Here is a 27,329-nt window from a genome sequence, read left to right on the forward strand (position 1 = left end):
CATGGGCAGGCACTGGGAAGCATAAATCTTAACTTTTTAAGGTTGACTTTTTGAAAACTTTTTTTGCTGTGAATTCTATATGCAAAAAAGCAATAAATTTCAAAGTACATTGTAACAAGTAGTTACAGAACAGATTTCAAAATTAGGTATGGGTTACCTAACAGTTGCAGGTTTTTCCTTCTAGCTGCTCCAAGCAATGTAATAATTTAGTAGTCATACTCATTTGTTAAATCCTGTCTTCTCTCTTATAACTCCACCCTCTCCTTTAATATTTCTCTCACTCTCTAGGGGTATTTGGGCTCCGCCCATTCTGACTTTTTCATGTTGGAAAGGGGCACTGACAGTACAGGATGGGGGATGGAAGTAGTTGATGCTGTTAGAGGCTGTCCCTCTGGGTTTCTAGTCTAGGAACCTCTGGAGGTTGTAGGTTTCTAGAAATTTCTCTCAGTGTGTGAAACGTTGGTAGAATCTCAGAAGAGAGCCAGAGGTGTTCTGTAGGGTTAACCGGAATGGTTTTGGTTGGAGTTTGACAAATTGGTAATCAGCAATATCTAGCTAAAACTTGCATAAGAGTAGCCTCCAGAGTAGCTTCTCAACTCTATTTGAAGTCCCTTGGCCACTGATATCTTATTTTATTACACTTCTTTTCCCTCTTTTGGTCAGGAGGGCGTTGTTGATCCCAAATCCCAGGGCTAGGCTCATCCCTGGGAGTCATGTCCCATGTTGCCAGAGAGACTTTCACCCCGTATGCCTTGTCTCTTATCCAGTGTAAGGATTGACTTTTCAAACTAGAGACTTGAAGATATTCAAGATGCATCTCTGAGAAATAGTGGGTTAAAATGAAGGCCTGGACCAAGAAGGGGAAAAGAGGGTGGGGAATGACTGGGCAGGGGCATGAGTAAACTTTCCGTGAGATGGAAGTGTTGTTTTATTTTCTAGGGGTTTACATTTAAGAGGCAAGCGCCTTCATTTAAACTTAGCAAATGTATGCTTATTCATTGTGTGAAATTTTACATCAAAAGGAAAACTATACAAATATTGAACTTTAAAGGTAGCATGCTGAAGTCTTTAGAGGTAAGTGTACTTATTTCTGCAATTGATTTTAAAATGCATCAAAAAATAAGATGGATTGATGGATGGATATTTGGATAGATTTGTGGTGAACAAATTAATAGTGGAAACAACATGATGGGTGTATGAGTGTTCCTGCAAAAATCTTACAACTCTGCAGTATGTTTGACGTTTTTCATAATAAAATAATTGATTTTTAAAAATGTTAGAAATTAATACATTCTACGTTCTAGTTATCATAGGGAAGAAATGGAGCCATTCAGATTTGACTGCTGCTGTCATCATTTTAACTTTGAGATTGATAAAGAGCTAAGAATTTTTGAGTTCGTCTTTACTATAAGAACCTCTTAATGTCTTTTTTTATTGAGTCTAAAGATTATTTTTCTAAAATTATGCTGTCCTAGAAGTGATCATGTAACATAAACCCTGCATAATTGTCAAAGAGTTACCCCCTGTGTTTATTTCTACATGTAATATACGTTGGATACATAAACATTGTTTTGGCAAAATACTTTCTAGGGTTGTATATTTTATTCCCCCTCCCTCGCCTACCCAAATGTCAGTCTGGACATTTGATGTGACTTCTAGTTCACTAATTCTCTTTTCTGTTGTGTTTAATCTGATATTAAACCCATCTGTTATGTTCTTAATATCAATTGATGTGTTTCTCAGTTCTAGAATTTTTATTTGATACTTTTTAATTGATCTCAATTTTCTGGTGAAATTCTCCACTTTTTCCCATCTTTTGTCTTTATTTTTTTTCCTCTACATATTATCTTAAACACAGTTAGTTTTAAAGCCCAAGAATTATAATTATAACTCCAATATCTGGGTCACCTGTGGATCTTTTCAGAGTGTCTAATTTATCTTTTGGTTTTTAGTCATTTGGTCCTGTCTCTTGGCATGCCTGGTACCATAGATTGAAAATTGGACATTGTGTAGAAAAAATTGTAGTGACTGCAGATGATTTTATCTTCTAAAGAGAGCTCTCTTTACTAAACAGATAGAATGGGGCCTGATTTCGTCGTCTTAAGAGGAACTGGTTTGACCAGGGCTGGGATGTGGTTTTGGTACAGCTCGGTTTGTCGGGCTTTGTCTACCTCTTGTTTGCCCGGACCCTTAGGTAGCAACCCTGCAGGGTTCCAGCTGGGAGCCTGGGATGGTCATCTCCACGGGGTGACCTGATTGTGATCTTTGTCTCCAGTCTGTGGATACAAATGTATCATTTATACATTACAACTTTACTTATTGTCTAATGATATCAGCGGTTAACTTAAAAGAAGGTATTAGCACAGAGAGATGAAATGATTTGTCTAAGGGAGAGTTCTCAACCTTGGCACTTGCTGACATTTGGTTGCCTGATTACTTGTTGGGGGATGAAGAGTTCCCCTGTGCATCTCCTGGCTATTGCCGGCTGATGCCAATGGACCACCCTTTCCGGTTGTGACAACCAAAAATTTTTTTAGATGTTGCCAGAAGTCCCTGGGAGAGCAAAATTGCCACTGATTGAGAGCTGCTAGTCTAGGGCGAAGCATTAGGTTTCCTATCTTGATGTATTACTGGAGAAGTAGATTTGAACTTTTCAGTGGTAGGGACTGGGGCCCTAAAATGGCTCTAAGAATAAATGGAGCTTTTCCCCATTAGCTAGCTCTCTCTGAATTTGGAGCTTAGGGCACTTGTTTACTTGTTCTCAGGTTCAGAAGACAGACTCTTGATTTCTAGAAGTCCATGTTTTCTTTCTTTGGGCTCTCCAAGGCTGTGCTCTAACAGTCTACATTTAGATCTAACTCAGGAATAGTAAGTAGTTCCTTAAGCTGGTGGAGGTAAATTAACACAAAGGGACCCACTCGGAGAGTGCAAATTACCATTTGTGACTTTGAAGGATTTATAATATGAGATTAGAATTAGGGCTGAAACTAAGGGGTAAAAGAGAACAGGATAGCTTAGAAGAAAAATTAGTTAAACTGGGCATTTCTGAATGGTATGACATGGCCAAAAAAATTGTTTAAGCTGTTCACTACTCTTTCTCTTACTCTGCAGACATTTTCCTGTTTTCCGAATCATTCTGCTTTGATACCAGAGTTCTTATTAATAATGCATGATTTTCAGAAGTGCTGGTCACTTCCCATCATTCCTGTTAGGTGCTGAGTCAGAGGAGATTGTCACAGCAGCGGCTCAGGACCAGTTAATAGGAGAGCCTCTGTAGCACTCAAATGATTTATCCGGTAGCAGGGCTTTCACCTTACGTCCTCTAAGTAAAGCGTCAAGTCAGAGGAGGCGTCTTCTTTTACTCTTAAAGAAGGTTTTAAAAATTATCCAGAAATGTCAGGGATATGAGGTTTTTGAGAGCATCTTTCAAGTGGATCTGAACTTTAGTGGGGATAGCATTAGATTTCGAGGAGAGTAACTGCTGTTTTCCCACTTTTTAAGCTATTGTTTGGGAATGTCTCTTAGGAGTCCTGATTTCTACTTGATAAAACTTAGAATGCTGTTTCACACCACAGTTACAGAGAGTGGCTGCTCGGAGCCAGATAGATCTGAAGGGATGGGACAGGTAATGGGTTGTTGGGTGGGCCCTGGGATCCAGGCTTGAATCCAGTGTTTTCTTCCCTACCTGGCTAGCCCCCTGCGCCCTGAGTGGCCGCTCAGAGGCTGCTCTTCAGAAGGTCTGCCTGAGCCACCAGGGTTTTCATTTCCTGGCTGTTAGGAAATACGGTGTTGTGATGGGCCCTGAAAAAAGAAAAAGCAATTTTTTTTTTTTTTTTTGCATGGGCAGGCACCGGGACTGGAACCCAGGCCTCTGGCATGGCAGGCAAGAACTCTGCCCCTGAGCCACCGAGGCCTGCCCAAAAAAGCAATTTTTGAGGCCACTAGGTCTGTGGTATGAGGTGAGAGGCCATCCCTGCCCCTGCCAGCGTAAGCCCCTTCAGGAGGGGGTGACACGGAGAAAGTGTCGCCAGGTCTGCGAGCATCTTGGCTTCTTTCTCATGACTGCCTGTAGGCAGTGACATCTTACACTGTAGCTGAATCCACTCACCTAAGGTGTGGTGTGTGTCGGTGCTTAACTCAGGGTTTTCCTAGAGTGGCAGGCTTAACGTGGTCGTGGAGTTAAAGGGTGCTGAGAAACTGTTCTCCTCTCTTCATCCTCAGTCTGTCGGATGACTGTTTGGATACAAACAAAACGCGTGGGAACACTCTACTATCTTTGCAGCTTTTCTGTAAATCTGAAACTACGTCTACAATTGACGGGTTTATGGAAGTAATAATAGCCGTCGTCCTGGAGTCCAGTTTGTTCTGATCGCCGAGTCGGGCCACACAAACCCCCACTGACCTGCGTGGAGCCTGTCATGGGCGCAGGACCTGCGATGGCACTGGGGACTGAGGACCGCGGGTGCTGGGATTGGGAGAGTTACCGGAACCAGCTCTGGTGTGTCACATAAGACAGCATTTGCCTTGATGACTTGTGCATGGGAATATCGCGTGCTGCGTGTTGATTTGCGTGTTTGTTGCCTTGCTAGACTTTGGCACCCTTCCATTTGGGACTCTTTTTTTTTTCTTTTTTTGAAGTAAATTCCGAGTTAACATGTGGCGCTAAGTGTATTCGCAAGGCCCTACTCTGGGAGCGTGGCACAGGTTAGGCACTACTCTTTCCCGCATGTCACCCATGAGGCGGCTGAGCTGCAGGGTCTAAGTAACTTGCCCGAGGTGTCGCCGTCCCTGGGAGAGGACAGTGTGGCAGGCTGGCCGCCCCCTGCCCCGCCCCCCGCCCAGCCTCTTGACTGTTAAGCTGCATTCAATTGTCTTTGGATTCCTGTGCCTCAAATTGGTGGCTGGATAAATAAATTAACAAATAAAAGCAAGGTCTTGGGGTCAGGGGCAGAAGCAGTGACTCTGCTATTCGAAAGTTTCTCTGTTTCACTGGGACCCAGGCCCAGACCTGGATGCTGGCGGCCGCAGGGCAGGGTGGCCGGAGCCTTGGGCAGCCCGGGTGTCCCAGTGGCCCCGCCCTCCGCTTTTTCTGGGGAAGCTGGAAATCTGAGTTTTTATGCGAATAGTAACAATAGCAGACTTTCAAATAAATGTAGTGCTTCCTGTGTTCCAGGCTTTATCCTTTGCGTCTCACATACATGAGCTCATTTAATCCTGAAGGAGAGGAAACTGGAGCACCCAATAGTTAATGCTGAGGCTGTTCACAGACTACGGTGTAACCCAGGCAGCCGCCTCCAAAGTTGATACCTTTTAAGGAGAAAAGATTTACCTGACCCTTAATTCTTTTTTATTTATTTATTTATTTTATTAATTAAAAAAAATTAGCAACAAGCAAAACAATAAGGTATCATTTCATTCTACATATATAATCAGTAATTCTTAATATCATCACATAGTTGCATATTCATTTCTTAGAACGTTTGCATCGATTTAGAAAAAGAAATAAAACGGTAATAGAGAAAAAAGAGTTATACCTACCATACCCCTTACCCCTCGCTTTCATTTACCACTAGCATTTCAACTAAATTTATTTTAACGTTTGTTCCCCCTATTATTTGTTTTTATTCCATATGTTCTACTCTTTTGTTGATACGGTAGATAAAAGGAGCATCAGACACAAGGTTTTCACATTCACAGACTGACCTTAATTCTTAAAGACAAAAGGAAGAAAACACAAACACCTGGTAGGCCAGACAAACCATACTTGTGTGCTGAGCTTGCATCTTCTAGGCTGGACATCAACTATTTGTGAAACTCAAACAGTTCTTAAACTAGCTGCTTCGTTGTCCTTTTAGTTGAGAATTTTTATCTACTTTTTACAAGCTTGTGTTTGCTCTTCTATATCTTTTATTTATGTCTTTATTTTTCTGCTGACAAAAGAATATAAAGTTATACAAAATTCAAAATTACAGATTTATCTAAAAAAGTTAAAAGTCCTGCATAACCCCACCTGATCCTCCAAATAAACTTCTTTGAAATCGCCTGGTGCATTTCCCTCTCAGCTTTTTCTAAACATAAGCTAATGCGTATTCGTCACTAAGCGTAAACTAATACCCGATTAGTTGTGAGGCCGTGTATTGATGGTAGTATTACCAAATATCAAAATTGTGGTTAAGTTTTCTCTGTGTGTGGCTTTACTTGGCAAATTCAAAACTGGAGTTCTTAGAAATTGGCCTTTCAGTTTCCTTGATGTTCTTGATTGTGGGGTAAAGAATTTACAGTCATTCTTCTATCTTCTCTTGCATGATATGATAACTTTTTCTTGTTTTAAATATTGTTTCTACGAACTAGAGTTGTCAATTTTGTTAGCACATGACTGGTTTATTTTTCACTAATTTATACCATTTCTTTAATGTACTTCATCAAAACAGGAGATTTTTTCCTCCATTTCTGGTTATTTCAGCTAATAACTGAATGTAAGGAATACTGGAATAGAGTAATAGGGTGTACATAAATTAAGATTTTGACATCTGAAAATTAAAAATAAAGTTCAGTGGGATAGAGATATCTTAAATTGGAGAGTTATCACTTGAAACATTTCCAATTGTGTGCATGTATGCAATTTGTTACTTAACATTTGATTGAAACGCCAAGACTAGTATTTGATTTTTTAATTGAGAAATTTTCCTTTATATTTGTGCTTGGATTGTTTTATAAGCCAAAATTGTATTTTCAGGTTCTTTTTAAGTACAATTCCTTATTTTCCCCAGCTCGTTTGTTAACCATTTGATTTCTCTCTTCGCTCCCCACAATTAGAGTAGAAATCTTGAATTTTTCCCTTAGGCTTCACTATACCAAGTATACTCTTTGAGTCATATTCAACATATATTTATAGGGCTGCTACTGTGTGCCAGGTACTGTCCTAGACACTGAGATACATGAACAAAACATACAAAAATATCTGTACTTGTAGAGCTTATATTTTAGTGTGTAGAGGTCAGTTCTCACAATTAAAAAAAAATTTACATGTTACATTAGACAGTGCTATGGAAAAAGATAAAGAAGGGGGAAAGTGCATGTGTGTGTATATGTGTGTGTGTTTGTGTGTGTGTGTGTGTGTGTTTGTAACACGTTGCAGTTTTAAGTAATGAGGTTAGGGAAGATTTGAAGGTAACAATTGAGTCAAGACTTCCAGGAGGTGCAGGAACAAACCTCGTAGTTTTCTGGAAGGAGCGCACTCGGGGCCGAGAGGGCAGCACGGGCAGTGGCCTGGCGGGTGGGTCACGTGGGGTGTTGTGGAGAGGAAGGAGCAGTGTGCTGAGGTGGGGGGTGGGGGGCAGACAGGTGCGGCCGGAAGGTGAGATGCCTGTCATTTAGAGCAAGGGCAGGCAGTAGTGCAGGACCCCATCTAAAGATTTCAGGCTTTGCGCCATCTCTAGCAGTTACTTGGCTTTGTCTTGTAGCATGAAAAAAGCCAGACAGTACTTCAATAGATAGGCACGTCTGAGTCCCAGCCACACTTTATTTACATGTCTACGCGATGGCCCCAACGTGGGTTGATCTTGATTTAGAGCTTTGGGGGGCATTGTCCAGAACTGACGTTTAGCCTTAGTGGGATGGGAATCCATAGAGAGGAGTGAAATACCCTGACGTCTGTTTTCAGGAGTGCCCCTGGCTGCCTGCATGTGAACGGCTGAGGATGGAGGCCCGACCTGGGTGGAAGGTGGCAGGTGGAGCAGGTCGTGGGGGAAAGGGCAGTAATTTGGTTTGGGCGAGTGAAGTTGGAGATGACCGTTAACCAGGTAGGGGTGTATCGAGCAGGCAGCTGTTGGACAAGCCTGGTGGTCAGGGTGGAGTCAGGGAGGTCATCTCTGGGAGTCTTCGGCATGTGTGCAGAACTTAGAGTCCTGAGCCTGGATGAGATGCCCCGAGGACTGGGTACAAATGGACCAGTCCGGGGTGTGAGCCCCCGGGTCATCTAGCACTGAGAGGAGAGCGACCGGAACTGGGTCTCGCCGGCTTCAGCACTTAGGAATTGTTGGTTCTGATTCTGGACACATGTAGCTCTTCTGGCTCTTATTGATGGCCCTTGAGTTAGATTTCACATTTACCACCTATAACCTTAAGTAATAATTGTAGTTTTTATATATAGCTTTTTTTTTTTTTTTTAAAACATCCTTGATAATGAACGTAAACCACTTTCTTTGCTACGAGAGAGCTCAGTAATTCAGCCTGTGTTGCAGATAATCAAGGCCGGAGTGTCTGAGAAACTTCAAGAATTTGTTGAAGTGGATCTTGAACCTCTCCTGCCATCTCACTTATTTGTACTACCAGTAAAATGATGACAAAAGTGATACTAAGTAGCTGGATGATTTGCTTTCTGACTAAAATGATGTGGTGGGTTGTATCATATTATATCACATTTTGAATCCAAGGATTAGTTAATAGGGCATTGTTGAAATAGAAAACATGTGAAAGTGACAGCATCGTTCCAGAAGAAGATTCCTTCTTCTGGAAACGGGATAAATGCTGTGTTGAATAGGGTGAAGATACTTTGGAGAGCATAGTTTCGCAGCTTGCTTAATTGACAAATCGCTGGGCTTGGGGCAAATCCTATAATGTTTTCTGTTTCTTCAAGGCAGGTGGAGTGAAAAAATGACTTATTTGCCAAATCTCCAAAATAACCTAGTCATTCTGTGTTTGATAACAGCAGAATTTATGTCGTTAATATGTACTGAGGAAAAACCAGGCTCTCCTCTGGGGTTCAGGAATCGAGTCCACTGAAAGCTCGGTTGACGTGTAACGAGGCGTTGTTTGTTTGACCAGCCCTCGCATGGCTGGCGAGGTGCACTGATGCTCCACTGTGGTGGCAGAGAGTGGTAAAGCATAGAATGAAAACCTTTAGCTTCATGTCAGGCCTGGCAGTTGCAAAAAATACAAAAATATATTTTTTAATAAAAAAGCAGTGTGGGGAGAAGAAAATGGCAGGAAAGTGGTAATTTTCAAGAGCAGCGTTGGCTCAGCCTCCTTCACAGTAGGTCTCTCAGGTGCCCCCTAAGGCACGGAGGCATCTCAGTGGTGCTGAAGACAGCTCCGGTGAAGTTGAGAAGGAGGATCAGTGTGCCTTGTCCCCGCCTTTTTCTTGTGGTTGGCTTTGGGCTTTGGCCCTAACGCTGGGTTGTTTTTGTGTTGCTATTTTAACGCAGTCATTTATTAGGCAAGGGATGAATTTATCTGTAGGTGCTTGGAGGAGACTTTGCTTTGGGCCCCAGGAATGCTGGGTTATTTCTCCCCGTTAGCGGTAATGGCAGTATTTACGTGGATGGAGGCTAAGAATCTCCAAGCTCTCAGCAGATTCCCCTGTTTTAACCTTAGTTTCACTTTAGATGTTTTCAAACCAAGGCCAATATAGTTATAATTTTCTAAGGAAATTTTTAATAGGAAATTTCATTTCCAAGAGAAATCACTAATATTTAGTAATTGAGCTGAGAGTAACACCCAGCTCTCTAGTACTTTGTCCAACAGATCATGCTGACTCTTAGCCACGTTTTGGGGCAGCACACACTCTGGGGTGAGAGTGGAGAAGAGGAGTTTAAATTCTCAGTGCGGTCTCCACGTTGAACCCGGCGTCTCGGAGGATTTGCTTTAGTCGCTGAGTCAGGTAAGGGTTTCGGGCTAAGGCTGTAGCGGAAGTGCTTAGTGAATAAACAGGTGCTTTCTTTAAAAATTTTAATGGTAAAAGGCAAACACCCAAGTAGAAGGAGCATGGGCTTTTAAGCCAGATCAAAGTGATGGTTAATTCTCAGCTTGTTTCTCTGTAAAATGGGAATAATAACATCTACTTCATAGAAGTTGAGTGAAACTCCGCCACTGGTACTTTTCTTCTTGATTAAGGCTCGTGCAAGAAGGAAGACGTCTGAGGAGTGTGTCTGCCTCTCTTCTTCCTTCCAAGAACAAGTGAGCTTCCGGAGGCTTCCTGGCCTCAGGGATTATTGATAGTTTTATCAGGCAGGTGTTGGTGGGCTTTTTTCAGCCTCCCGTAGCTGGCTGATTGTCCCGCATCTGTGCTGGTGTCTGCGCAGCACTCCCTGGGCCTCCTCTGTGGGGAAACCCCTGGCTGCAGTAGGAAGGCACCTAAATTTTTGGAGTAAACTCAAGAAAGGGCTTAAACTCTTATCCAGCCAAATTATTGTCCATGTGTCCTGGGTTATAGAGGATGCTGTGACATGCGTGTAACCTGTTTAGTCCCCTGGTCGGTTTTCACTTCTCTCCTGGTTCCCTTGGACTGTCTTTTAATTTAGTTGCCCTTTGTCTTTAGCTTAGCCTGGGAGCCGTGGGCTGTATCTGATTGGCCTGTCGGGAGGGAGAGATCCAGGCCATCTTCCAGTGTCACTGGGTCTCTGCTCTGTTGTGTTCTGAAGAAATACGGCTTATTTACTCTGTGCCCGAAGGTGGAAACTGTCTTCTAGAGCACACACTAAGTAAGATTTCACAGATAATTTTCACCTGTTAGCCAAATACATGTCATATGGGAGGGTACAACTCTTACTTTGTACTGTGTTCTGATTATATATAATTTTTGTTTCATCTGTTCAGCTGCATAAGAAAAAACAGTTTCCCCTCCTCCCCTATGCAGACAACTCAAGTTCAGAAATCAGAAGTAGATCGAGTAGAATCAAATTCCTTATTCATTTCACCAGTTGCTAAGAAGCCTTCCTTTAACGTACTCAGCAGCTAACATTTGCATTTGGGTTCAGAGACTTCTACGTTTGTGGGTACTTACAGCCTGTGTGGTGGAAATAAACTTAGTTCCCCTTAGCCAGTGCTCAGGTCGCCAGAGGCATCATGGTTTGTGCTGTCCTGGAAGTGCTGCTTTGGGGGAGCTGGGGTGGGGCGTGGGGCTGCGTGGGGCTGCGTGGGGCTGCGTGGGGCTGCGTGGGGCTGCGTGGGGCTGCGTGGGGCTGCGTGGGGCTGCGTGGGGCTGCGTGGGGCTGCGTGGGGCTGCGTGGGGCTGCGTGGGGCCGGGGATACCAGAGGGGTGGAGAGAGGCTGGTAGGCGGCGATGATGTGTCTGAGGTTATCTTAGAGCCCAGCTCCTGGCGGGAGCTTTCTTTACGACGGACACACCTGATGGTCTTGTCCTTCTGTTGGGTGTGGACAGTCTTTGCAGGGCAGGAGGTGTGGGTGTGGCCGTCTCGGAGGCCGCGTGCGCCCTTTCCAGGCCCTGCCCACCAGAAGGCTGTGGGCTCCCCCGCTGATAGGCTGCGGTCCTTCCAGAAGGGTAGCGGGGATACCTCAGAGGAGAAGGAGGTCAGCAAACCGCAACGCCTTTGGAAGGATTGGCAGGAACGTCTCGTGGGCTGTACAGCAGCACCCAGATGCCCTAAATTCGGAGTGATTGTGCCTCTGTGTGGGTGGAGGGGCACAGAAGCCCTTCCCAGCTTCTCAGGAGGACTCCCCTTCACCACTCACCCGAAAACTGCAGGAGCTGGTGTCACACCCAGAGCATGAAAGCGGTTTAACCTGGAGCCTTTTAAACAGCGAAGGCTTTTGTTTTATCGTTTTGTTCCCTCCTCCCCACCTGCCCTCCGCTCCCAAGAGGACTTTAGTGCCTCTCCCTCCTCAGGCCGCCTCCACCTCGCTGGGCAGCTGCCCAGTCAGTCCCCGTGCCGTGGGCTCCACCCCCGCTGCCCAGCTCAGTGCTCAAGGTGCCCCACGTCTGTAAGAGCAGTGGCTCTTTTTAAAAAAATATTTTTACATTATGAAATATATATACAAAAAAGCAATAAACTTCAAAATACACTGCAACAAATAGTTATAAAACAGATTTTAGTGTGGTGCGGGTTACTGTTCCACAATTTTATGTTTTTCCTTCTAGCTGCTCCAAGACACTGGAGACTAAAAGAAATATCAGTGTAAGGATTCAGCGATTGTACTCATTTGTTAAATCCTGTCTTCTCTGTTATAACTCTTCCTTCTCCTTTAATCCTTCTCCCAATCTCTAGGGGTATTTGGGCTCTGCCTATTCTAACTTTTTTTTTTTTTTTTGTAGAAAATAACATATACACAAAAAAAGCAATACATTTCAAAACACATTGCCACAATAAGTTGTAGAACAGATTTCCGAGTTTGGTATGGGTTACAATTCCACAATTTTAGGTTTTTCCTTCTAACTACTCTAAGATACTGGAGACTAAAAGAAATATCAATATACTCAACACTTATCCTCATTTGTCGAACCCGACCTTCTCTGTATAACTCCACCATCACCTTAGATCTTTCTCTTCTACTCTTTACCGGTATTTGGACTTGGCCCATTCAAACTTTTTCATGTTGGAAGGGGCTGTCAGTAATATGGGGTAGGGAGATGGAACTATCTGAAGTTCTGGAGAGGCTGGACCCTCTGGCTTTCAAGATATAACTGGTCCAGGGACCCATCTGGAGGTTGTAGGTTTCTGGAATGTTCCCTTAGTGCATGGAATCCTTGTGGAATCTTATATATTGCCCTAGGTGTTCTTTAGGATTGGCTGGAATGGTCCTGGTTGGGGGTTGGCAGGTTATGATAGGTAGCAAGGTCTAACTGAAGCTTGTGTAAGAGCAACCTCCAGAGTAGCCTCTCGACTCTAAACTCTCTCTGCCACTGATATTTTATTAATTATACTTCTTTTTCCCCTTTTGGTCAGGATGGCATTGTTGATCTCACGGTGCCAGGGGCAGACTCATCCCTGGGAATCCTCTCCCATGCTGTCAGGGAGACTTTAGCAGTGGCACTTTTTAAGTAGGAAGAGATCAATTGGTAGGTACATATTGAGCTAGGTCTTAAATTCACCCTTCTTTGAGTTTTGAGAGGGCTAGTGCAATCTTCAATCAATAGATAAGTTTCATCTGCGCTTTTATTACTGCTCCCAGCATAAATTATTTAGCATAAATGCAGACATAATCTCTTAAAATTACTTAGTATTAATGTCCTGCCATGAGCTTAATTTTCTTGAGTGTTCTGTACTCTAACCACAAATTAGCAAAAGATAATTCAAGAGTCTGCAGATTCATTTAGAGCGATAGTTTGGGTGGAAGGTTGTTGGTGATTCCTGATTTTTTTTCTTTTTAGGTGAGTTTTTCTTTTAGTCTTACATAGTTAACAGCTTTTCTCATAATAACTGTTTTTTTTTTTTTTTTGGCATGGGCAGGCAGCGGGATCTCATAATAACTTTTAAAATTCATTTTTTACCTAATAAAAATTTAGTCCCTTATGGACTTGTCAGTTACCACATTAGTGGGATGAGTCATTTTATGAGCAGCATTGCAGAAAGTGCCAGGCTTGTTTGGGTGCTTTGTTTGGGATGGGGAGGAGGCCATGGAAGGAGGCATTAATAAAAACCCCAAACCTGAAGGTTCAGTGCCCACCATTGTTTAAATTCATGAACCAAATTTATTTAAGGTGGCTTGTATTTGCCTCATAGTGCCTTGACTCTGCTGTAAAAAGATGAAATCATGTACTCGTTTAATGACTTCTGCCAGGTTGTTGAAGTAAAGTCTAACACATGCTTTTGCTCCCTTTTAACAGTGATCTAATTGTGAAAAGCACAGATGGCTTCTGACAGTTGATGAATGTCGGGCATTTGCTGATCATAAAAATAATGGTGAGAAGGAAAAAAACCAAGGGGAGAAAAGAACCTAAAAATCATATAGCCACATTAGATTTTGGGTTTGGATCTTCAGGCAGTCAAAGAAACAAAACAAAACACACACCTCCTCAGTTGCCCAGGTTGGTGCAGGAGCTCAGGTCTTGCCTCCCTGCATACTAACCCCCTCGTGTATGGACAGGAGAGACTTGGGCAGAGGCATCTGCTGGTAAACCCACAGGGCCCTAAGCTACTGGAGCACTAGAGAGTCTGATTGCTGTTGGGTGTGGTGGGAAATGGTAATTGGCCTCCAGGTGAACTGGGAGGACTGTTAGAATTCTCATCCCTTGATAAATTTACTCCCTCTGGCAATCTTGTAAATATTTAAAAATAAAGCACTAAATCTATTACAGAACAGGATAATTTAATTTTTGTTGCATCTCAGTTCTGTATGGTTGCCAGCACAGGGTGTTACGAAATTTTAACTACTGACATCTTCAGTTTGTTTGATTTGGGGATGTGCAGGCTGGGAGTTCATTTTTGCCTGAGACCAATGCCGGCTTCAGGAATTAGTGATGTTTTTGTTTGGATGCAGGAAGGAGAAATGTAATTGAAAAGAGCCACAGTAGAAGCCAGCGGTAAGGGAGGGAGATGTGGAGAGAAGCGAAGGCACCACAGGTTCCATCTTCATTGGAATCATTTCCTCTCCCCGCACCTGTGCTTTCCTTCCTTTCCCTTCCCAGCCTCTCGGTTTTGTTGTGGTAGGGAATTTTACCTTCCTCCATCCATTGGATTTTATTCTTCAATTCCAGGCAACAGGAACAGTTTTGTCTGAAATATGGCTGGAGTTGGAGGGTGGCAAGGACTGAAATTGCAGAGGCTGTGGCCAGGTTCTGAGGACTCAATTCTAAGTCATGCTAAGCGTGAGAGTTTAGACTTGGTCTTGACAGCAGTGGAAAGCTAACCAGAGACTTAAGTGAAGGAACAACAAGAAAATTGTATATGGATATAGATTGAAAGCTCTGCCATGAATTACAGGTATAGAGTAAGTGTAATTATTTAACTTCAAAAACCAAATAATGTTTTTTTTTGAGGAGGGAGGCATAGAATAATCGCTGAATGATTTAACTTATTATGTGATCATTGCTAGGGTATTTACTCCCTGTGTACAGGTTTTGACCCATTTACAGGATTCTTAGAATAGTATTAGTATTCTTTGATATAGGTTTAGTTGGCAATTTAGATACGTCCAAAATCTATCTTTCCCCCCTGCTTTTTATTATGAAAAAAAAAAACTGAAACACAGTAAAAAGAATAACACAGTGAACATGTTACCTTCCACCTAGAGTCAACAGTTTTTGCCATTTTTGCTTTATTTGTTTTAACTCTGGCTGTCTATTTTTTTCCACCTGAGCCATCTGAAATTAAATTGTAGGTAGATAAGACTTTTAATCCCTTAATACATCTGTTAAAAAACAAAGGATATTTTCCTTATAACCACAACACTATTATTACAACTAAGAAAATTAACAGAAATTCCATGACATCTTCTAACAGATTTCATTAATAATGAAATGCATCATTCAGATTTCATTAGTAATGCTCAAAATGTAATTTTTAGCTACCCTCTTCCCTCCAAATCATATACTCTATTTAGTTACCTCTCTTTGTTCTCTTAGTCTTCCTACCTTTTTTTCCCTTTATTACTGTAACTTCTTTTTCTCTATTAAACTTTTAATTTTGAAATAATTTCAGACTTACAGGACAGTTGCAAAAATAATACAAACTCCATACATATTACTCCAGCAAACATCTAGGCACCCAAATCTGCCAGTTTTAACATGTTGCTACATTTGCTGTGTCATTCTATCTGTCCGTCAATCTGCCTTTCTATCTGTTTTCTAGTCATTTCAGAGTAAGTTGCATGCATCATGCTTCCTGAAAAAATGTACTTCCATGTACATTTCCTAAGGACAAGAATATTCACTTATATGACCACCGTGAATGCACTTACCAAGTTTAAGAATATTAACGTTGATATAAAACTTACTGTCTGTATTCTGATACTCTTCCCTCCACAGTTAGATTCAGCCCAAGAACTCGTATGACATTTAATTGTCTTTTAGTTGCTCTTTAAAAAAAAAATTGTAAAAACATAAATATAACAAAAACTTCCCCATCTCACCCACTCCTAGGCATAGCAGGATTAATCGTGTGCTCAGCCGTGTGCTGCCCCACCCCATCTGTTATCAGAACCACTTCCCATCCTCCCAGGCAGAAATTCTCTACCCTGCATGCATTGTCTCCCCACCCCCACCCCTGCTCTGCTTTCTGGGTGTTTGCATGTTCTAGCTGTTTCATGTAAGTGGGGCCACATGGTCCGTTTGTGTGACTTGTTTCACTCAACATGATGTCCTCGGGGTTCAGCCGTGTAGGGCATGTCAGGGCTTCCTTCCTTCTTAAGGCTGAGTCTTATTCCATTGTAAGGAAACACCACGTTTTGTTTATCTGCTGCTGGACACTGGGTCGCTTCTGCCTCTGGCTGTTGTGAATGATGCTGCTGTGAACACTGGTGTACAAATATCTCAGTCCCTGCTTGCAGTTCATTTGGACATACCTAGAAGTGGTAGTTCTCGTTAACTGAGGAACCACCAGCCTGTTTTCCACAGCAGTTGTCCTTGGTGCATTCCCACCAACACTTGGCTAGTGATGTTGAACATCTTTTCATGGGCTTGTTGGCCATTTGTCTATCTCCTTTGAAGAAATGTCTATTCAAGTTCTTTACCCACATTACTGGAACTTTATTTTTTTTAATTAATAAAACCAGTCAACATACAATATGAACATTCTTTCTTTTTTCTCCATCACAAAGTTGTATATTCATCATCATGATCATTTCTTAGAACATTTGCGTCAATTCAGAAAAAGAAATAAACAGAAAAAAGAGAACAATTCATATATACGATATCCCTTACCCTTCCCTTTTGTTGATCACTATCATTTCAATCTACTAAATTTATTTAAACATTTGTTCCCCTATTATTTATTTATTTTTTTAATCCATATGTTTTACTCATCTGTTGACAAGGTAGATAAAAGGAGCATCAGACACAAGGTTTTCACAATCACACAGTCACACTGTGAAAGCTGCATCATTATACAATCATCTTTAAGAAACGTGGCTCCTGGAACTCTACATTTTCAGGCAGTTCACTCCAGCCTCTCCATTACATCTTGAATAACAAGGTGATATCTACTTAATGCATAAGAATAACTTCCAGGGTAACCTCTGGACTCTGTTTGAAATCTCTCAGCCATTGACACTTTATTTTGTCTCATTTCACTCTTCCCATTTTGTTTGAGAAGGTTTTCTCAATCCCCTCATGCTGAGTCCCAGCTCATTCTAGGATTTCTGTCCCATGTTGCCAGGAATGTCCACACCCCTGGGAGTCATATCCCACGTAGAGAGGGGGAGGGCGGTGAGTTTGGTTGTCAAGTTGGCTGAGAGAGGCCACATCTGAGCTACAAAAGAGGTTCTCTTGGGGGTGACTCTTAGGCCTAATTTTAAGTAGACTTGACCTGTCCTTTGTGGGGTTAAGTTTCATATGAACAAACCCCAAGATTGGGGCTCAGCCTATTGCTTTGGTTGTCCCCACTGCTTGTGAGAATATCAAGGGTTCTCCACTTTGGTAAGTTGAATTATTCCCTGTTCAAATCCTTCTGGGATTTATTGAGGCATCACTCTGGACAAACCTACAAAATCTCATGCCCTACTCAAGGTTCCATGTACTTATGGTGTTCAATTAAGCTGTCCACATAAGTTGTATTAATAAATGCACTAGTCGAAATATAAATTTTGTACCAAATAAACATTTTTTGCTTTAGTCTCACACATCAGTTAAAGTTTTAAAATATGGATTACCATCTATTTTCATCACCCTGCAGTAATGACATTTCTTTGTTCTTCCTCATGCAAAACACTTTTAAACTTGTTCATTTAGTCACTATCATTATACACTCTAGGCATTCCTAGATTATATCATCTCAGCCTTTGTCGTCTATCTTTCCTTCTGATTTCATTTGTGCTCCCAGGCCTCCTCCCTCTATCATTCTCACATTCAGCTTCATTCAGTTTCTAACATTATTGTATTACAGTTAGGTATTTGTGCTGTCCATTTCTGAATTTTTACAATCAGTCCTGCTGCACAATCTGTATACCTTTAGTTCCAATTACCCAATCGCTACCCTATTTCTATCTCCTGATGGGCTCTGTTACCAACTGAAGTTATCCAAGTTCATTCACTAAAGTCAGTTCATATCAGTGAGACCACACAGTATTTGTCCTTTTATTTCTGGCTAATCTCATGCAGCATAATGTCCTTAAGGTCCATCTATGTTGTTACATACTTCATAACTTTATTCTGTTTTACAGCTGCATAATATTCCATCGTATGTATATACCACAGCTTGTTTAGCCCCTTGTCTGTTGATGGACATTTTGGCTGTTTCCATCTCTTGGCAATTGTAAATAATGCTGCTATAAACATTGGTGTGCAAATGTCTGTTTGTGTCCTTGCCCTCATGTCCTCTGAATAGATACCTAGCAATGGTATTGCCGGGTCATATGGCAATTCTATATTCAGCTTTCTGAGGAACCACCAAACTGCCTTCCATAGCAGTTATACCATCTGACATTCCCACCAACAGTGGATAAGTGTGCCTCTTTCTCCGCATCCTCTCCAGCACTTGCCGTTTTCTGTTTTATTGATAATGGCCATTCTGGTGGGTGTGAGATGATATCTCATTGTGGTTTTGATTTGCATTTCCCTAATAGCCAGGGAAGTTGAGCATCTTTTCATGTGTCTTTTGGCCATTTGTATTTCCTCTTCTGAGAAGTGTCTGTTCAAGTCTTTTTCCCATTTTGTAATTGGGTTGTCTGTCTTTTTGTTGTTGAGTTGAACAATCTTTTTATATATTCTGGATACTAGACCTTTATCTGATATATTGTTACCAAATATTGTCTCCCATTGGAAACCACCTCCTATTATAAGATTTATAAGATATTTCCCTACATTTTCTTCTAACAGTGTTATGGTCTTAGATCTAATGTTTAGGTCTTTGATTCATTTCAAGTTAATTTTTATATAGGGTGTGAGACATGGGTCCTCTTTCATTCTTTTGCATGTGGATATCCAGTTCTCTAGGCATCATTTATTGAAGAGACTGTTCTATCCCAGGTGAGTTGGCCTGACTGCCTTATCAAAGATCAATTGTCCATAGATGAGAGGGTCTGTATCTGAACACTATTTGATTCCATTGGTCAGTATATCTATCTTTATGCCAGTACCATGATGTTTTGACCACTGTAGCTTCATAATATGCCCTAAAGTCAGGTAGCGTGAGACCTCCAGCTTCGTTTTTCTTTCTCAGGATACTTTTAGCTATTCGGGGCACCCTGCCCTTCCAAATAAATTTGGTTATTGGCTTTTCTATTTCTGAAGAGAAAGTTTTTGGGATTTTAATTGGTAGTACATTGAATCTGTAAATCAATTTAGGTAGAATTGACATCTTAACCATATTTAGTCTTCCAATCCATGAACACGGTATGCCCTTCCATCTATTTAGGTCTTCTGTGATTTCTTTTAACATATTGGTTGTAATTCAGGTTATTCACTACTAGTGTATAGAAACACTACAGATTTTTGACTGTTGATCTTGTAACATGCCACTTTGTCTAATTGCTCTGGCAACACAATGTCAAGTAACAGTGGTGATAGTGGACATCCTTGTCTTCTTCCTGATCTTAGGGGGGAAGTTTTCAGTTTTTCCCCATTGAGGATGATGTTAGCCGTGGGTTTTTCATATATTCCCTTTATCGTGTTGTGGAAGTTCCCTTCTATTTCTATCCTTTGAAGTGTTCTCAACAAGAAAGAATGTTGAATTTTGCCAAATGCCTTTTCTGCATCAATCGAGATGATCATGTGGTTTTTCTGCTTTGATTTGTTAATATGGTGTATTACATTAATTCTGTTTTCTTATGTTGAACCATCCTTGCATACCTGTGATGAATCCTACTTGGTCATGGTGTATAATTCTGTTAATATGCTGTTGGATTTGATTTGCGAGAATTTTGTTGAGGATTTTTGCATCTTTGTTCATAAGAGATTGGTCTGTAGTTTTCTTTTTTTTATAATGTCTTTGTCTGGCTTTGGTATGAGGGTGATGTTGGCTACATAGAATGAGTTAGGTAGCTTTCCCTCCTCTTCAATTTTTTGGAAGAGTTTGAGTAGGATTAGTACTAATTCTTTCTTGAATGTTTGGTAGAATTCACATGTGAAGCCATCTGGTCCTGGACTTTTCTTTTTGGGGAGCTTCTTAGTGACTGATTTAATTTCTTTATTTGTGATTGGTTTGTTGAGGTCGTCTATTTCTTCTCAAGTCAGTGTTGGTTGTTCATGCTTTTCTAGGAAGTAGTCCATTTTATCTGCTTTGTCACGTTTATTAGCATGAAGTTGTTCATAGTATCCTCTCATTACTTCCTTTATTTCTATGGGGTCAGTGGTTATGTCTCCTCTTCCATTTATGATTTTATTATTTGAATCCTCTCTCTTCTTCTTTTTGTTCCTTTTATTAATGTCCTTCTTTGTCTCTTTTAACTGTTTTACATTTGAAGTCTAATTTGTTGGATATTAGTATAGCTACTCCTGCTCTTTTCTGATTGTTATTTGCATTAAATATCTTGTCCCAACCTTTCACTTCCAACCTATGTCTGTCCTTGGGTCTAAGATGTGTTTCCTGTAGACAGCATATAGATGGGTCTTGTTTTTTAATCCATTCTGCCAGTCTATGTCTTTTGATTGGGGAGTTTTATCCATTAACATTTACTGTTATTGCTTTTCGGGTAGTACTTTCTTCTACCATTTTGCCTTTTGGATTTTATATGTCATGTCTAATTTTTCTTCTTTTTACCTGTACTGATAGTCTTCATTTCTATACTCTTCTCCACACCTCTCTCTCCTGTCTTTTTGTATCTGTCTTTAGTGCTCCCTTTAGTATTTCTTGCAGAGCCAGTCTCTTGGTCACAAATTCTCTCAGTGATTTTTTATCTGAAAATGTTTTAATTTCCCCCTTATTTTTGAAGGACAGTTTTGCTGGATATAGAATTCTTGGTTGGCAGTTTTTCTCTTTTAGTAATTTAAATATATCTCCTAGTGTCTTCTCACCTCCATGGTTTCTGCTGAAAAATCTACGTATGGTCTTATTGGGCTTCCCTTGTATGTGATGGATTGCTTTTCTCTTGCTGCTTCCAAGATTCTCTCTTTCTCTTTAACATCTGACATTCTGATTAGTAAGTGTCTTGGAGTACGTCTATTTGGATCTATTCTGTTTGGGGTATGCTGCATTTCTTGGATCTGTAATTTTAAGTCTTTCATAAGAGTTGGGAAATTTTCAGTGATAATTTCCTCCGTTAGTTTTTCTCCTCCTTTTCCCTCCTCTTCTCCTTCTGGGACACCCACAACACGTATATTCATGCACTTCATGTTGTCATTGAATTCCCTGAGTCCCTGCTCATATTTTTCCATTCTTTCCCCTATATTTCTTTTGCTTGTCTGAGTTCAGATGTCCCATCTTCAGTTCACTAATCCTATCTTCTCCTTCTTGAAATCTAACATTGTAGGTTTCCATTGTTTTTTCATCTCCTCTACTGTGCCTTTCATGCGCATAAGTTCTGTGATTTGTTTTTTCAGACTTTCAATTTTTTCTTTTTGTTCATTCCTTGCCTTCTTTATATCCTCCCTCAATTCACTGATTTGATTTTTGATGAGGTTTCCCATGTCTGTTTGAACATTCTGTCTGACTTAATTGTTTCAACTTCTGTATCTCATTTGAATTGTTGGTTTGTTCCTTTGGGCCGTATCTTCAATTTTCCTAGTATGATTCATTGTTTTTTGCTGGCATCTAGGCATTTAATTACCTTAATTAGTTTATTCTGGAGGTTGTTTTAACTTTTTTACCTAGGATTTTCTTGCTGGATGACTTTGTTGTCTATCTTTGACATTCAGTTCAGCTAATTCTGGATCTCTAGCGTAGGTTCTGTTTAACAGATCAGAGTTTTTCAGTTTTTGTTTTCTTGTTTCTTGCCCTGCCTGTATAGTGCCTTTTTCCCCACACTTAGGAGGGTCTACTTAAGTATTATAGACCCCAGGCACATTTTCCCAGACCAAACTGGCCTCCTCTCAGAAGGAAAGAGTCCCCTGCGTCGGTTTTCCCTGAGGGTGAGACCCAGCAGGTTGAAAGCCTTTCCTGTGAATTCTCTGGACTCTCCATTTTCCTATCCTGCCTGGTCTGCCTGCAGGTCCCCCCAGCATAAGATGCTGCAGTACCTTTAACTTCAGCAGACTCTCCTTGCTGGGGGTTTGGTTGAGACAGAGGAGAGGTTGTCAGCTGACTTTAATCCTTCCCTTTTCCAGACCCTGGGGTCTGAACTCCTTGAGGGAGGGATTCCACCTGAGCTGGGCCCCACGCCTCTCCTCGGGAAGGCACAGGCTCCAGACAAGCTCTCAAACAAGCTTAATTCTGCCCATGCCTGGGGCAGTGAAGCCTGAGAAGCCCTGCCACTGTATCCAAAGAGCAGTGAAGCCATAGAAACACCGCCACCAAAATGAAAGAAAAATTCTTTTCAGAGCAGGACCCCTGTTCCTTGAGTTTGCCTATCAAGAGCTTAAGTTGGTACGCTGCTCTGTGTATCTCCAGGTCCTATGGGCCTCCTCCTTTCCTTCAGGGCCCATCTGTTGTTTTTCTTTTTCTTTTTCTGTCACCCTGCCCTCTCTGCGCTGGGGCAAAACCAATGACCTCTGCTTTTACTCAAGGTTCAGCTGAGCTGGGAGCCTATTTTTAGCAGTCAGAATTTGTGAATTAATTCCACAATTGGCATTTGGTTGGGCTCAGACCCTGCTGCTGGTAAAGTCCCTTTCCTTTCCCCTCTGGGAAGCAGCCTGTGGGGGAGCGGTGCTGGCTGCTGCGGCTTGGGGAACTCACGGTTCTGGGGGCGCTGGCAGCCAGTCCATCTGGTCCAGACTGGAGTACTCTGTGTGTCCGGTCACTGACGTGGCCCCAGCAGTTGTTCCGTCCTGTTCCTGGCTATATTACCTGCTCTGGAGGATGAACTAAATCCGACACCTCACCAAGCCACCATCTTGGCCCTCCCTCCATTATTGGAAGTTTTTGAAGAGACTGGGCCCGCCTCATTCTGCACCCGTCTGCTGTCAGTTTGGTATGTTACATTGGAAAACACTGATTGGGTTTAGGTTAAAAGTTACTGGCAAGGATATTTTGAAGATAATGTTAGCGTTTTCCAATGTTATGACAACTAGTTTGGCCCCTTGGTTAAGAGGTACCTGTACATTTCCCTCATTGTGTTAAGTAATCTGTGAAAAGAACTTGTATCTCATGTTCCAGAATATAGAATCTTCCGAATTTTGAGCAGTCATTGCGTTCTTCCAGCGTTCGCTTGTGGAGTAAGTTGGCCTTTCTCTTAGCTCTGGCCTTGATAAATCCTGAATCGCTTTATCAAGTGAATGTCAGTTAACTAAAGAAAGAAAGTTTGTTTTTTTAAAATTATTTATTTATTTATTAATTTAATATTTAGCAACAAACAAAAACATTGACATGATCATTCCATTCTACATATATAATCAATAATTCACAATCATCACATAGTTGCATATTCATCATTTCTTAGAACATTTGCATCAATTCAGAAAAAGAAATAAAAAGACAACAGAAAAAGAAATAAAAAGACAACAGAAAAAAAAAGATTACATATACCATACCCCTTACCCCTCGCTTTCATTGATTACTAGCATTTAAAACTAAGTTTATTTTAACATTTGTTCCCCCTATTATTTATTTTTATTCCATATGTTCTACTCGTCTGTTGACAAGGTAGATAAAAGGAGCATCAGACACAAGGTTTTCACAATCACACAGGCATATTGTGAAAGCTATATGATTATACAATCATCATCAAGAAACATGGCTACTGGAACACAGCTCTACATTTTCAGGCAGTTCCCTCCAGCCTCTCCATTACATCTTGGATAACAAGATGATATCTACTTAATGCGTAAGAATAACCTCCAGGATAACATCTCGACTCTGTTTGAAATCTCTCAGCCATTGACACTTTGTCTCATTTTACTCTTCCCGCTTTTGGTCGAGAAGATTTTCTCAATCCCTTGATGTTAATTCTCAGCTCAATCTAGGGTTTTTCTCAATCCCTTGATGCTGAATCTCAGCTCATTCTAAGATTTCTGTCCCACGTTGCTAGGAAGGTCCACACCCCTGGGAGTCATGTCCCACGTAGACAGGGGGAGGGTGGTGAGTTTGCTTGTTGTGTTGGCTGGAGAGAGAGAGGCCACATCTGAGCCAGAAAAGAGGTTCTCTAGGGGGTGACTCTTAGGCTTAATTTTAAGTAGGCTTGACCTATCCCCTGTGGGGTTAAGTTTCATATGAACAAACCCCAAGACTGGGGGCTCAGCCTATAGCTTTGGTTGTCCACACTGCTTGTGAGAATATCAAGAATTCAACTTGGAAAAGTTGAATTTCTCCCCATTGTCACCATTCCCCGAAGGGAACTTTGCAAATACTTTTCCACTCACTGATCGAATCACTCTGGGATTCATCGGGGCATCACTGTGGACAAACCATCAAAATCTCATGTCCTAACCAAGATTCCAAGTACTTACGGTGTTCAATCAAGCTATCTACATAAGTTATATTAGGAAATGCAGTAGTCAAAATATAAATTTTGTACCAAATAAACATTTTTTGCTTTAGTCTCACACATAAGATGAAATTTTTAAATATTAAGTACCATCTATTTTCAGCACCCTGCAGTAATGACATTCCTTTGTTCTTCCTCATGCAAAAACAGTTTTAAAATTTGTACATTTAGTCACTAACATTATACACTCTAGGCATTCTTAGATTATACCATGTCAGTCTTTATCATCTATCTTTCTTTCTGATTTCATTTATGTCCCCAGCCCTTCTCCCTCTACCATTCTCACATGCAGCTTCATTTAGTGTTTTAACATAATTGTATTACAGTTAGGTAGTATTGTGCTATCCATTTCTGAGTTTTTGTATCCAGTCCTGTTGCACAATCTGTATCCCTTCAGCTCCAATTACCCAATATCTTACCCTGTTTCTAACTCCTGCTGGACTCTGTTACCAACGAAATATTCCAAGTTTATTCACAAATGTCAGTTCATATCAGTGAGACCATACAGTATTTGTCCTTTAGTTTTTGGCTAGTGTCACTCAGCATAATGTTCTCAAGGTCCATTCATGTTATTACATGCTTCATAACTTTATTCTGTCTTACAGCTGCATAATATTCCATTGTATGTATATACCACAGTTGGTTTAGCCACTCGTCTGTTGATGGATATTTTGGCTGTTTCCATCTCTTCGCAATTGTAAATAATGCTGCTATAAACATTGGTGTGCAAATGTCTGTGTCTTTGCCGTTATGTCCTCTGAGTAGATACCTAGCAATGGTATTGCCGGGTCATTTGGCAATTCTATATTCAGCTTTTTGAGGAACTGCCAAACTGCCTTCCACAGCGGTTGTACCATTTGACAATCCCACCAACAGTGGATACGTGTGCCTCTTTCGCTACATCCTCTCCAGCACTTGTCATTTTCTGTTTTGTTGATAATGGCCACTCTGGTGGGTGTGAGATGATATCTCATTGTGGGTTTTTTTTTTTTTTTTTTTTTTTCTCTCTCTTTTTTTTTTTTTTAATTTTTTTATTAATCAAAAAAAAGAAAAGAAATTAACACAACATTTAGAAATCATTCCATTCTACAAATGCACTCAGTAATTCTTAGTATCATCACATAGATGTATGATCATCATTTCTTAGTACATTTGCATCGATTTAGGAAAAGAACTAGCAAAACAGCAGAAAAAAATATAGAATGTTAATATAGAGAAGAGAATTAAAATAATACTACTACTAATATATATATATATATATAAAAAGGAAAAAGAAAAAAACAAAAACAAAAGATACAAACACACAAACAAACAAACAAAAAACCATATTTCAGGTGCAGCTTCATTCAGTGTTCCAACATAGTTACATTACACTTAGGTATTATTGTGCTGTCCATTTTTGAGTTTTTGTATCTAGTCCTGTTGCACAGTCTGTATCCCTTCAGCTCCAATTACCCATTATCTTACCCTGTTTCTAACTCCTGCTGGTCTCTGTTACCAATGATATATTCCAAGCTGATTCTCAAATGTCGGTTCACATCAGTGGGACCTTACAGTATTTGTCCTTTAGTTTTTGGCTAGACTCACTCAGCATAATGTTCTCTAGGTCCATCCATGTTATTACATGCTTCATAAGTTTAGTCTGTCTTAAAGCTGCATAATATTCCATCGTAGGTATATGCCACAGTTTGTTTAGCCACTCGTCTGTTGATGAACATTTTGGCTGTTTCCATCTCTTTGCAATTGTAGATAATGCTGCTATAAACACTGGTGTGCAAATGTCCGTCTGTGTCTTTGCCCTTAAGTCCCTTGAGTAGATACCTAGCAGTGGTATTGCTGGGTCGTAATCCATTCTGCCATTCTATGTCTTTTGATTGGGAAATTCAGTCCATTAACTTTTAGTATTATTACTGTTTGGATAATATTTTCCTCTACCATTTTGGCTTTTGTATTATATATATCATATCTGATTTTCCTTCTTTCTACACTTTACTCCATACCTCTCTCTTCTGTCTTTTCGTATCTGACTCTAATGCTCCCTTTAGTATTTCTTGCAGAGCTGGTCTCTTGGTCACAAATTCTCTCAGTGACTTTTTGTCTATAAATGTTTTAATTTCTCCTTCATTTTTGAAGGACAATTTTGCTGGATATAGGAGTCTTGGTTGGCAGTTTTTCTCTTTTAGTAATTTAAATATATCATCCCACTGTCTTCTAGCTTCCATGGTTTCTGCTGAGAAATCTACACATAGTCTTATTGGGTTTCCCTTGTATGTGACAGATTGTTTTTCTCTTGCTGCTTTCAAGATCCTCTCTTTCTCTTTGACCTCTGACATTCTAACTAGTAAGTGTCTTGGAGAACGCCTATTTGGGTCTGTTCTCTTTGGGGTGCGCTGCACTTCTTGGATCTGTAAATTTAGGTCTTTCATAAGAGTTGGGAAATTTTCAGTGATAATTTCTTCCATTAGTTTTTCTCCTCCTTTTCCCTTCTCTTCTCCTTCTGGGACACCCATAACACGTATATTTGTGCGCTTCATATTGTCATTCAGTTCCCTGATCCCCTGCTCAAGTTTTTCCATTCTTTTCCCTATAGTTTCTGTTTCTTTTTGGAATTCAGATGTTCCATCCTCCAGTTCACTAATTGTAGCTTCTGTCTCTTTAGATCTACCATTGTAGGTATCCATTGTTTGTTCCATTTTTTCTTCTTTGTCCTTCACTCCCATACGTTCTGTGATTTGTTTTTTCAGATTTTCTATTTCTTCTTTTTGTTCAGCCCATGTCTTCTTCATGTCCTCCCTCAATTTATTGATTTGGTTTTTGAAGAATTTTTCCATTTCTGTTCGTATATTCAGCATTAGTTGTCTCAGCTCCTGTATCTCATTTGAACTATTGGTTTGTTCCTTTGACTGGGCCATATCTTCAAT

At 40.8% G+C, this 27,329-nt stretch overlaps 1 protein-coding gene across 3 annotated transcripts in view; it reads left to right on the forward strand.

The window, feature by feature from the left end:
• Positions 1 to 27,329, forward strand: part of B4GALT5 (beta-1,4-galactosyltransferase 5) — a 90,902-nt gene that overhangs the window by 22,812 nt on the left and 40,761 nt on the right. Inside the window, exon 1 of one of the 3 annotated variants that reach the window (XM_077167072.1) lies at positions 12,520 to 13,640. The exons of the other annotated variants lie outside the window; for them this stretch is intronic. The gene's annotated coding sequence lies outside the window, so the exon portion shown is untranslated. Of the gene's footprint in view, positions 1 to 12,519; positions 13,641 to 27,329 lie in introns of those variants that run through there. 3 annotated transcript variants of the gene reach the window in all.

Source organism: Tamandua tetradactyla, chromosome 1 (assembly GCF_023851605.1).
Source record: "Tamandua tetradactyla isolate mTamTet1 chromosome 1, mTamTet1.pri, whole genome shotgun sequence".
In the NCBI taxonomy this organism is placed as follows: Eukaryota; Metazoa; Chordata; class Mammalia; order Pilosa; family Myrmecophagidae; genus Tamandua; species Tamandua tetradactyla.